We start from the raw sequence: 14,544 nt of genomic DNA, 5'->3' as shown, positions 1-14,544 counted from the left end.
TAGAACATGATTGTCAGGTTTAACCATAGTACACTCCCTTTGGGTGTTTCTTAACCAAGACTCCATGCTCGCGACTCGCAACAAACCCTTGATTCATGGTTGATCCGTTCTTGTGTATCCTTAATATCAATGGAACTTGGGTGTTGATAAGGTGTAAACCATAATCCACCAAAATGGATGATTGATATTAAGGATGACTTGATCCATCCCATGACCTTTGTGTGGTGTGATTTGCTTGATCCTTGAGTGTGATTGTTGCATCCATGCATTCATGCATTCATACACATCCATATCATCAACAATGAGAAACATTTCAAGGAACTTAAGAGGTCTATTTGCAAATTTTCAGACATGGATAAGCAAAGAAGGAATACGAAGAAGTACAGTTTCATACAACCCGATGTAGCGGTGTATTCGTCACTTTATGATTTATTGATTAAATCAAAAGCAAAGCATACAAAGAATCGAGTCGCCACCACACTTTTATTTATCCGAAGGAATGGCTAAAAAGCGAACAAAAGCCTAAGAAGTTTTACACATAGTAAACTAATGAAAAGATCAGAGATCTGGGTAAGGGGTAAATTACGCAATGGGAAGGTGTTAGGCACCCAAAACGTCCTAGGTACTCCTAGGGAGCCCTTTTCACACTTGTTGTACGAAATGTTATTTGTTTATGAAATATTTATTGTGCAAACATGGATTGAAAGGATGAGAAAAGAATATACAATTTTTATTGTTTTTGTGTTTGAACGGATGAACCCGTTGCCTACGTACCTTTCCATGGAAGGTAAGGATCAAAACGCCGTAGTTCGGCTAAAAGATTTCCAAAATATGAGAGGATTCATTTTAAACAAAAGCCCATAGGTCTTTCGTTATCCACGGGAGAAAACTCAACCTTATGCAAACAACAAGTCCACCATGTGAGAACAGCTTCAACTTGCTAGTGAGGGGTTAACCCTATAATAAGCAAGTAAGTCTTACAATTCAATCACTAAGGACAAAAGGTGAGATTAACATCAACCAACTAGGATAAATCAAACCTATGGCTAATGTATGAAAACTTATCAAGAATGGACAAAGCCACAAAACAATTGAATGAGTTGGATTAACCAATTAGGATTTATTCACAAAAGATGGTCAAAGTATGATTATAATTCAATTCAAAAGAAGTATTATGAAATGGAGTTTGAAAAAAAATCAAAGGCTTAAAGCCTAGGTTTCTGATTTGAAAAGAAATGACAATGTTTGCCTAATACTTTTCAGGTTTTGGATTAGCATGCAAATGAAGGTTTAAAGAAACAAAAGGTGGGAGGGTGAGGGAGTGTAAAAATTCTTAGATGTTCACCTCTTGAGATCATATGTAGATGATCCAAGTGATTCCTTTGGAATAGGCAATGGGCAATAACAAATAAACAACAAAGCAACTGGATACCGGATGCTAATCAATGGACTTACACCAATCTCCTAAACAAAACAATGATACCGGATGCCAATCAATGGACTTATACCAATCTCACAAACAAACAACCATGGATACAGGATACCAATCAATGGATTTACACCAATCTCCTAAAACAAAACAAATGACACCAGATGCCAATCAATGGACTTACACTAATCTCACACCATATCATAGGAACAATTGCCAAGTAATGGATTTATGCTTGTCTCCTCCATGGACAAAGAAAAAATGCTATAAAGCAAAGTTTATGAAATGATATACAAATGATGATGATAGATGCACAAAGGCACACTCAAGCAGATATGCACAGATGAATCAAGTAAGCAGACAAACAAGTCAATTAGCACACACTATATACAATCAGTTAGGCTCAAGCAAGGTTAGACTTTAAAGTCAACTGGAATGGGGTATGTTGTGCTCTTAACCCTAACATTGAGAGTTAGGGTGAAGCAGATGAAATGGAGATGAGGGGTGTGCCTCATAGCTCTTATCCCTGGTCAGGGAGAGCTTTGAATACTAGAATGTGTGGGAGTTCAGAAAGTTGGAACTCTTCTCCACAAATGATATGACTCTATAAGATTTTGGGTTAGTATCCATAATGCATCAACATGTTATGTGAGAAAAGGGATGACACACTGAATAGTATGAGATGGACTACACATCTCTTTTATCTACCAATTGCCTCATAAGAGGACTTTTCCTGCTTGGCACAAAGAGTAAACAATCACAAGCATTGCCTCTTAAGGAGGACTTCAGACAGGTGCCTGCCCACATAACAGGACAGGTGTTCCAGACTACATGAAGATTAGGTTATACCTAAGTGGTTAAGCAACCAAGCAAAAGCAAGTTCAAAATGAACTTAAGCAACTTATGTACCTGTGGAAACATCAAACAAATCAGTACAACTATACAGACAAACAACCAACAGTTAACATCAACAGTCAAACCCAATAAGCAAAGGCATAAGCCACAAGTCAAGATCAAATGAGTTAACAACCCTACAAAACACACAATGTTAGTAGTCAAAGGCAAACATCAAATGCTCAAATGATGGAGCATCATGAACCATATAACTTGGATGTTCAACCTGAAATCAAAGCTCAAACATGAGAGGCAAACCACTAGGTCAAAGCCTAGGGTCAAAGATGGAGAAAAAATTTAAAACAGAAGCTGAAAATTAACATGAATCAACTTCAAACACATCTTGAAACCGTCCAAAAGGTCTCACATCAATATCAATTACCAAATCCATTTCATGATCAATTGAAATTCAAGACAATTTTAAAGCTCAAATGTGACCAACCAGAATGAAAAATCTCAATTAAATCAGAAATCTGTCAAATAAGTCCAAGAAAATTCATGTTCATTCACAACATTCATAATATGTATCACACAAAAAATCAGGACAATTGGAGATCATTTGATAGGGTAATCACATCACATAAGATGAACAAACAAAGGTGTGACACAAATTGTCACACCTACATTCATATGATCATAAAACAGAAATGAAAAATGATAAAAATACCAAATCAACACCAAAATGTCAAGCAAAGTGTCTAGTTTCAACATGCAAATTTTCAGATTCATTGGATAAAAACTCAGCATTTCACAAATGAAGAAGCAAGGCAATGTCAAGATATGATACATGTTCACAAACCCTAGGGTTCAAAAACATTTCAAGCCAAGCACAATTTATGGAAAAATAACCAAAAAATAATAGACAGAAAATGTGACACAATGCAAAAAACCACATATTTTTTGGATCATTTATCAATTATTTATGAATTTTTAAAGATGTAGAAAAAATAAAAAAATGTAATATGAAGTATGCATGGAATAATGGAGGGAAAAGGAAAATCATGAAGCACATTTGAATAATTGGTACAGCAGAGGATCGAACCAAGTAACAATTTGAAATTGGCGCCTGGTGCTAAACGCACCGTTTTATTTAAATTTTTGCCTGGCCAATCAGATGCAAGCATGAGCGGTCCATGAAACCACTCACGTGCTAGCCCTAGAAACATACGGAAACGGATTTGCATGGCCAATGAAGCATCAAAACTATGGCCTAATGTCCTGTATCATCTTCTTCACAAACACGCGCCATGAACAGTGATTCAACAAGAACATGATGAACAAATTTTCCAAATCTTAAAACTAAGCACATGTACATGTAGCATAAACATCATGGATCAAGAATCAAGCAATGGTTAAGCATCTAACATCGTGTATCATGAGGATCGAACAAAACAAGATTCATCATCAAACTTTAAACAGTCGAATCTCAATGAATATGGCATGGATTTTAGTGATTCAAAGCTCAGATTAACCACAACAACATGATCTACAACATTAGCATAAGCAATTTGAGAAAAGAGAGAATCAATTTCGTGACCTCTTGAAGAGCAGCTTTGGAGTTCAATGGAATCAGGCCTTGCAATGCTTCAATCTTCCTCTAGCAATCTTGTACAAGTGTTTGGAAGAGATCTTGAGGTTCAATGGTTCTTGATTCGAGCAGAATTTGATTTCACCATGGATGAGTTCAAGCTCCAAGCTGCTCCAATGTGCACGAATTCATGTGATTCCAAGTCCAATAATGATCAATGATGCTTCAGAGTGATGAATCAAGTAGTGGATTGTGCTTTGGTTTGAAGAAATGTGAAGAAAATTTGAGAGAAAAAGTTTGAAGGATTTTCTAGATCTGAAAATTGTGTGTGTTGTTATGAAATTCTGTTAGGGTTTTATGTTATATACTCCCTCCTAATCATGCTCTAATCAAGATTAACCAATGCTAATGAAAATGGATTAAGTTTGGAGGTGCTTTGACAAATTTTGGTTTTCACCCTTATGCATGGAAATGGCATGTGAACAGTACACGAGTTCAAGTTAATTTCACTTAAAATGAATTTTTAAAATCATTGGAAATGGCAAAATGCTCAAATAATTCACCAATTTTAAATTTCAAGATTTCCCTCCAAAAATCAAGTGAAATACCAAATGTTCATATGATTATAATTCATGAAATGCAATGCATGATTTGGAAAGTAGAAGTCAAGAGAAGAATGTACAAAAAAGAGCCACTTGAATTGGAGCTTTGGTTGAGAAGTTATGCCCATTTGAATCTTCATGTACACCTTGCCATGTTTTGATCATAACTCCTTAACCACACATGAGAAATGGATGATCTTGGACTTTTTGGAAATGGGAGAGCAAGATATACAACTTTCATGTTCAACAAAATTTCATTTGAAGCTTTTTTGATGATGTAATTTGAAGTTGAAGTTAGGTTAAAACCTTTCCATTTTTGCCAAGTTTGAATTATAGGTCACTTTCTATTTTTGGAAAGTTTTGACCTGACTTTATTTTCTTCAATGTTGATGTTTGAAATGTCAAATGAGACTTGTTTGAACATGAATGAAGTATTTCTAATCATGTCCCATCTCCAAATCCACAGTTGACTTGGCAGTTGACTTTCTAGGTCTTCAGTTGACCTGGCAATGTTCAGATGAAATTCAAGCCTCTACCACTTGGGATTTTGATTCAAAATGATATCATAGCTCATATGATGTCTTGATAATGACTGTGGTGTCCAAATTCTCAAGAATGGCCACCACCTATTGCTCAATGACTGCCTTTGACTGCTTTGACTGTTGATTGCTTCATCTGCAAGACAAGGGTTAGATGACATATTTTTGTACTTTTGGTTAGTAAACAAATGAAAAGCAATGATATACAAATGCAAAACATGCTTGGTGATCAAGAAATCACTCTCAAAAGATAGCCCACCCCTAGGGAAGGGAACAAGGTGCACAATGATCCTTGAGGCAATGAAATGATATGATATGATGCCATGAGGGATCTTAGGGACAAAATTGGGGTCTTACAGATGCCCCTATTTAAGGTCATTCTAGCCGGAGAAGTGAAGTTTAGAAATCTTCATCTCGACACGGTAGAATGGGCTTAAATAACAGTAATGAGACAAATTTTTGGTCCCTAAGAGACCTCATGATGCAGATGTATGCATGCAAAAGAAACAACTCTGTGGGGATAGGGTCCACAAAGAAGAAAAGACGATCCATCGGAGTAATACACTCACCAGGAACAGAGACTCTAACAGGACTCTCATGGGGATAAAAATAAAAAGAAGAGAATGCATGAGCAGGACACGATTCTGAATTAGGGGAAAACTGACGCGGCGTGAACAAAGCACGACTGGACTTGGAGACCTCACTGGGGAGTGAAGGACTCACACTGGGGAAAAGAAAGAATTCCAAAGGAAGACACACCCATTGGAAAGACACAAGCTGACTCAAATTATCCACAAAGGATACTTCGGATAAAAATCCGGTCTCGGACTAGGGAAAAGATTCACAAAGAATCTCCCTGCCGGGGAAAATTGCATATATTGGGGAAAACGCCCATACAGCAAGAGGGTAAAAATCACCACAAGAAACTCCACTGGAGAAAGTCTAACAAAAAGACTTTCCTGGGAAAGCAACAAAGAATGAGGTGTTACCGGTATAAGGGTAACAAACTCAGGAAGAATGAATATCTAAGACCGGTATAAGGGTGAGAGATATCAATCAACCAAACATATGAGAAAGCCCTGAAAAAGGTACATCAACTCAGAAAAATCTGACTCCACAGGGGACCAAGGTCATAATAGGGAGCAGAAAGGAGGGAACACCAGGGATACCGGTTACAAGGTATATAATAGGTGACTGACCAAAGCGTGAATTGGTATATATGCCAAGACACTCATCATCTGAAAGGAGGGCTTGAAAAAGCAAATCGACTTACAGGATGGACATTCGACTCCACAACGGGAAAATGAATCTTACTCAGCTGGGAACAACCCAAAGAGCGCATGAGATATAATATCCATTACCTTCAGAACGTGGATAGAATACTCGCATGAGATATATTATCTATTACCGTCAGAACGTAGACAATATACTCGCATGGAAGTAAACACCAGGGATACCGGTTACGGCATATAATAGGTGACCTACCGAAAACGTGAATTGGTATATATGCCAAAACACTCATCATCCAAAAGGATGGATATTCGATTCTACAAAGAATACGAACCTTACTCAATTGGGGAAAATCAACAAAGGGTTCCAACCAAAGAGCGCATGAGACATATTATTCATTACCGTCAGAACGTGAATAATATACTCGACAGGAAGAGACACCAGAGATACCGGTTACAAGGTATATAATAGGTGACCAACCAAAAAGAGAGACAATCGTTACCAAGAACAACAGGGTAAACGAAAGATAACTCACAGGGGATAAATTGCAAGCATCCGGCAATTATCCAAGAAACAAAGAAAATTCGATTCCACAAAGGAAAAACGAATCTTACTCGACTGGGGAAACACAAAAGGCTTCGACTGAAGAGTGCATGAGATATATTATCCATTACCGTCAGAACGTGGATAACATACTCGCATGGAAGATTATCCACAACCGGTTACCGGGTTAATAAAGGATAAATCGACCGAAAAGAAAGGCATCGGGATACCAAAACTAGGTATATAATGATGACCAATCAAAGGGAGCAACAATCATTACCAAGCAAAAGGGTAAATGAAAGAAGACTCACCGGGGATGAACTGCATAAACAGCAATTATCCACAAAGATTTGTTGGCGACTTCAAAAGGGATAAAATTGCAGGCAAACGGAAATTATCCGGAAGAAGATTTGCTGGGGATACAATTGCTAGCAAAAGGCAATTATCCAGAAGCAAGGGAGGAATATCAACATCGAATACTGAATGAAGATAACCACGAAGAGTAACCATCATCGGTTAGGATGAACAACAAGGTTAACTCTGCTAAGGGGAGAAATTAGGGTTTACAACTACCGAACACGGGGTAGAAGACCAAAACCCTTGCTGGGGATAAAATTGCTAGCAACCGGCAATTATCCACAAGAAAGCACAGACTCCGTTGGGAATAAAATCGTAACAAACATAGGATTTACAACTACCGAATACGGGGTAGAAAACCACAAAATCCACCATCAACCAGAACGAACCACAAAGGTTACCTCTGATAGGGGAAAAGAGATAGGACTTACAACTACCGAATACTGGGTAGAAAACCAAAACTCTGGCTGAGGAATAAAAGGTATATAACCACAAATTCCGCCAAGAAGAGGGAACGTAGGACTTACAACTACCGGTATAAGGGTAGAGGCCCAAACCCCGCTGGGGGTAAAAAGAAATATTGCCGGTTACTGGGCAATTCATTCATTTATTCCACAGGGAAGCACGAGAAACAGTTGACAAAATAGCCAATTCGGGATTGATCCAAAAAGACAGACTGAATCAAGACTCATCCTAATGAGGATATAACTCAATAGGAAGATCCGTCCCAATATATGTGTTGGGAGGAAACGGAAGAAACCGTCATCCACGAGGATATATCTCAGTGGGGAACTGCAGAAGGAACGACAAACACTTTCTGCTAATAGGGCGGACTCTATATTGAGAGATTTAAACACCCGACATCTGCTCGGGAAGATCTATTGTGGAGATCTGTATCACCCATAGCAGGAGACAACAAACAAGAGATATATGTCAAAAAAATGCAACATGAATATCTGAATGTTTATGATTATGCATGAATATGCGTGATTTAAGTTTGATGAATGCTGACAAAACAGACATATCTAACACAAACAGGCCCAGGAATCAAACGCCCGGTACTACACTTCCAGAAGAAAAACAACTGGAAAGCCAATCTGCTGGAGATCTACATGCTGAAAAGCAAAGATCTGCGGGGAGGCAAAAGAGGTCAGAGATAACAAAGGAAATCACAAAATCTCTGAGTGATGGATCATCAATCAACCCAACTGGGGAACAGAAAGTCACCACAGGCATAAACAGCCACAAAGACAAATTTGTTGGGAAAAAGGAGAAATCCCGAGATATCTGCAGGGAGATTCTCAGTATCAACTGGAAAACAAGAGTTCACTGCACAGGCGAGAACTGCCACGAAAGCAACTCCAAATAACTTCGCTGGGGAACAACCCACAAAGGGAGAACAGATCATTGATGTAGAATCTAACTGCACAAGCAACTCTACTGGGAAATACTGTCAGCCGTTCCATTGGGGAATACACCCACCAAGGAAAAAAATAGATCACACAAGTAGTTTCTGCAACAAGCCACTCTACTAGGGATCAAAAGCATCAGGGAATCAACCAAATCTCTGGATGATAGATCACCAACCGATCCCACTGGGGAAACAGAGATTTCAACAGGCAGAAACTGCCACAAATCTGTTGAGAAAACCAACTCTGGCGGAGACTCTGACCCTGTTGGGGACTCTGGGGGAATCACAGCTACAAATCCATCATGCCACAAATATACCGATGGCTTCACTAGGGAATCCATTTGGGATGAGGAAGAGAGTTGGGGATCAACCACCAAATGCTGAACCTTCCAAGAATAAACCCACAACTGCCGAGGAGGACAATAAACACTGCTTTGCTGAAGGAGATAAGAGGTGAAAACCTCAACAAGCGCTCTGATGGGGAGATATAGCATCAAATGCGGTATATCATATCAACAACCCTGGCGACAGTGCTGAGGAGAGAAGCAACAAATCCGCTGGCGACTGCACTGGGGAGAGTGATGGGGTACCGGGGTCTCAAACCACCTACTACCGAATCTTCCAAAGGAAAGCAACCATGCTGGGGAGAAAAAACTGTTGGAGAAGAAAACGAAGTCTTCAACAAGCACTCTGCTTGGGGAACAAGATCTCAACAGAGGCTCTGCTTGGGGAACAACCCCAATAACAATCTGGAGAAAGAGGATACCACCATGCCAGGAATATGAACAAATGTCTTACCCTGTTGGAAATCATGCCACCCTCGGGAGAGCACTAAGAAATTCTTAAGTATCCTTTCATCATTGTGAATGTTCACTTTGTTTAAAACAATAGTTTGAAAAATTTATTTGTTTAAAACAATGACATTTTATCAATTAAAACATGCAAAACATTTGTTGAATTGAAACAAATAAGAGTGCAAATAATTGGATAAAAAGCTCAAATTTATTTGATGGAATGGTAGCCTGCAAATGGCAAGACTCCATAGATCTGTACAAATTTGAAATCAGTGATGTATATTGGAAGAGGGCTACATTGAACATAATGATCCTTTCTCTACCAATTTGAATCTCGATGTATTCGAAGCTTCAGTTGACGACGAATCGAGAGTCTCTGACGAAAAGACAGTTGTAGAACAAAAAGTCTTGTCAGGATGCAGTTACTTGCCAAATCCCTAATTTTTGCCTAGATTGCCCCAGGGTGAGGTACTCAATCTAGCGGGATACAAATATTCTTTTTTTTTCATGTCTCTAACTTTTGCCTGGATCACCCTTTCGGGTTATCCACCGAGACGCTCATTTTTGTCTAAGCCGCTGTAGCGGTGTATTCGTCGCTATATGATTTATCGATTAAACCATAAGCAAAGCATACAATGAAATTTCGAGTCGCCACCGCACTTTTATTTATCCAAAGGACTGGCTAAAAAGCGAACAAAAGCCTAAGAAGTTTTACACGTAGAAAACTAATAAAAAGATCAGAGAGTCTGGGTAAGGGGTAAATTACGCAATGGGAAGGTGTTAGGCACCCACTACGTCCTAGGTACTCCTAGGGAGCCCTTTTCACACTTGTTGTAAAAGATTGTTATTTGTTATGACATAAGTATTGTGCAAACATGATTGGGATAATGAGAAAAGAATGTACAATTTTATTATTCTTGTGTTCGAACGGATGAACCCGTTGCCTACGTACCTTCCATCAAAGGTAAGGATCAAAACGCCGTAGTTCGGCTAAAAGATTTCCAAAAGTGGGTGGATTCAATTTTAGACACAAGCCCTAAGGTCTTACGTTATCCACGGGAGAAAACTCAACCTTATACAAACAACAAGTCCACCATGTGAGAACGGCTTCAATTTGCTAGTGAGGGGTTAACCCTATAATAAGCAAGGAAGACTTACAATTCAATCAACTAAGGACAAATAGGTGAGATTGACATCAACCAGCTAAGATAAATCAAACCTATAGCTCATGTATGAAAAGATTAACAATGGACAAAGCCAAAACAATTGTATGGGTGAAGTTAATTGATTATGATTATGAATGTGGAGTCAAAGTATGATTAAGATTAATTCAAAGAAGTATTATGAAATGGGGTTTGAAAAAAGTCAAGGACTTGGGTCCAGGTTTTTAGTTTGAAAAGCATGAAGATGTTTGCACAATATCTATGTCGAGTTTGAAGTAATGTGTGAAAAGGTTTAGGACATAATGGGGATGAATGGATGAAGATGGGTTGTAAAACTTCTTAGAAGGTTCACCTCTTGAAATCATATAGGAGATGATTCAAGTGTGTCCTTTGGAATAAGCAATGGATAATAATAAACAAACAAAGAAGAAAGTCAACAAAAGCGGATACCGGATGCCAATCACTGGGCTTATACCAATCTCCTAAAACAGAACTGGATATCAGAGGCCACTCAATGGTCATACACTAATCTCCTCAAACAAAGAAATAAAAGAAAGTGGATACCGGATGCCAATCACTGGACTTATACCAATCTCCTAGAACAAAAACAAGATTAAACTGGGATACCAGATGCCAATCACTGGGCTTATACCAATATCCAACATATGATCATAGGAAAACAAATGCCAAATTACACGGACTTACAATTGTATCCTCACATACAAACAAAGAAAGCAAAACATGGATGTCAAATGCCAATCTATCTGGGCTTACTCTAACCTCCACAGTATGGTCCTAGGAATACAAATGCCAAATTACACGGACTTACAATTGTATCCTCACCTACAAACAAACAAAGCCACATGTGATCATAGGAAAGCAAATGCCAACTTACAGGGACTTATAATTGCATCCTCACACACAAACAAACAAAACAACAGAAGATATGAGTGACCAATGAGGTCTTACACTCTATCCTTCCATATCATAGGAGCAAAGGCCAATGAATGGTCTTACAATTGTCCTCAATGGGTAAACAACAATGATAATGTCACAAAGACAAATGAGATGGTTATGCATTAATGAGCAATTAATGATGATAAATGCATAAAGCATACAAGCAAACATGTGCATATGAAACAACAATCAATCAATGAAGTCAATCAGCATACACTATAACCAAACAAGGAGGCTCATACAAAAGGGTTTAGGCATTGAAGCCAACTGGAATAGGGTCAAAGGTGCTCTTAACCTTGCCATTGAGGGGCTAAGGTGAAACAGATGAAAGGAGATGAGGGGTGTGCCTCATTGCTCTTATCCCTGATCAGGGAGAGCTTTTGAATATCAGAAGGTGTGAGAGTTCAGAAAGTAGGAACTCTCTCCACATATTAGACTCTATAGATCTTGGGTTTGAATCTCAATGCTACAACCATGTAATGGGAGCAAGGAGAAGACTCACAGAATAGTAGGAGATAGGTTGCTTATCTCTTTGATCTACCAATTGCCTTATTTAAAGGACTTTTCCTGCTTGGGACAAATGTAAACACACACAAGCATTGCCTCTTAAGGAGGACTTCAGACAGTTGCCTGGCCAAGTAACAGGCCAGGTCTTCCAGACTACATGAAGAATAAGGAATTATACCTCAATGCAAATTGCTATAAAGCAAAGCAAAGCAAGTTCAAAGAACTAAGCAACTAATGGTACCTGAAATAGTCAAACAGAATCAGTACACAACTCAAAGTTTAAATCAGAAGGAGGTAGAAACCAACAGTCAAAACAAACAGACAAATGTGCAAAGCACAAGACTCAAATCATATGAGTCAAGCCACCTACAAAACAAAGAGGTTAGCTCATGATAAACAATCAAGCTCAATCAAATTTGTATGATCTCTTTGGGGCATTGTTGCTTAACCTGAAAACAGGAACTCAAACATAAGCAACAGGACCACTAGGACAAGCCTAGGGTCAAAATGGGATGAGAAAGTCAAAACAGCAAGTGATATCCAATCAAAATCAAGTTTAAACATTTAAGAGGAAAACTCAATTGGTCCCACATTCATATCATTCATCATCATCATATCATAAGCAAAAGAAGTCAAAGCATGGCAAATGAAAGCTCATAGAAGTCAACAGCAAGACTTAACTCAAAACTAATCATAATCAATTCCAAAAATCATTAAATAATACATGATCAATCATAATCCATAACATGACATGCATATAAAGTTTCAGCTCATTTGGATCATGGGAAGATGGTCAATGAAAATCAGAAATTCAAAGCAAGTTTAAGCATGCTCAAAGAAGTCAATCAAACATGTATCAACTTCAAAAAATCATAAATAAGTGATAACATGTGATAAATGAATGGGATCAACACCATGACAAAGCTTAAGATGTCTACTAATCACATGTCAAATTTCATGTTCATCCAATAAAGTATGAGAATTTCACAAATGAAATGGCAACATGTATCACACAAGTCAACATTTTGGTCAAACAGGGGAGAAAATCTCAAACAATTAGGAAATGCCACAAATAATTCCAAGAAAATTCACATGTAAACTAGACATACAAGAGTAGGTTCATGCAAAAATTCACATCAATTTGAGGTCAAGAGGCATGGTATCAAAAATCATGAAGTTGCACATCAATGGTGTGACACAAATTGTCACACCATAATTCAGAAATTCATAACTCACAATCCAGATAAGATAAATTCACAAACTCTACACCAAAATCACCACGAGCGTGTCTGGTTTAAGCACAAAAAATTTCAGGGCCATTGGATAATGCATCATCATTTCACAAAGGATATGGTAAAAGGTACAAAATATTGTCACATGAACAAAATCCTAGCACCAATTAAAATCTATCTATGCAAAAATTCTGGAAAAATCATGATAAAATAATAGAGATCCAGATGAACACAATGCAAAAATTCCCATGAAATTTGGATTTAAAATGAAGCTGCTAGGATTTTTGTAAGTTGTTGAATCAAAATGAAATAAATATTGAACAAATAAAATGAATTAATTGAAATAATTGGGCACAATGGCAATTTGGTAAATACCGGACCAACTTAACGAAACGGTGCGCTTAAGCTCACAGGCGTGGCAAGTCGTGATAGGTCACATGGCAATGAAACAGGAACCTCATGCAAACAAAATTCAAAAAGTGCAGAAAACGCGATTTCTGGGTTTATGGTTAGGGTTCGCTACAGTACTCATCTTCTTCACCAAATTCGATTCAAATTTTTTCCAGAAATACAAATTGAAACCAACATTCGAACCAGCCAAGCATCCTCATCAACATTCTACCATTTATTTTCAATAACATAAACTAACACAAGAGAAATAAGCAAAAACAACTTTTAACATGAAACTTCAACTCAACAATATTCACTCAATACTCGACCATTTTTATGGATTCAAGGCTCAATAGAATCAGCAAAACAAGGCCTACCTAAAGCATGGCATGGTTTAGAGAATAATGAAAATCGAAAACTCACCAAACTTGGAGGACAGTGTCGATTCAGTGCTTCTCTTGTTGCAAATGCTCAAAACAGATGCTCCTTGTGGTTTGAAATGATGAATGGAGAGTGACTTGTAGCTCAAAAGCCTTTGGAATGTCTTCAAACTAGATCTGCCATGGAAGTGTGCTTGGTGAAACAGACTCGAGAATGCTGTTCCAGCTAGTGTTTTTGGTTTTCAATGGGCTCAAAAGTGATGGTATATCATGCAGTAACCAAGGCCAACTCGAATCCTTTTGAGTTTTTTAGCAAAAAATCAAAGATGAGGAAATGAGGTTTTTTGAGAGAGAGAGTTTTTCTGTCTTCAATTGATGGCTGCTAGGGTTGCTTCTTGCAGAAAAAGAGCTTATATACCTCTGTTTAACTTCTCTAATTAAGGTTAATGGAAAATGAAGTTGGAATTGCTAATTTGACATGTTTTTTGCTAATTGGTGGTTTCTCACTCAAATGGTGCATGTGCATGAGCTGGCTGTGAAATTTGGGCCTAAACAAATCCAAAATACATTTTCTGAACTATCTCAATT

The sequence above is a fragment of the Lathyrus oleraceus genome, chromosome 2 (genome assembly GCF_024323335.1).
Source record: "Lathyrus oleraceus cultivar Zhongwan6 chromosome 2, CAAS_Psat_ZW6_1.0, whole genome shotgun sequence".
Taxonomy (NCBI): Eukaryota; Viridiplantae; Streptophyta; class Magnoliopsida; order Fabales; family Fabaceae; genus Lathyrus; species Lathyrus oleraceus.
This window is presented reverse-complemented; position numbering follows the sequence as displayed.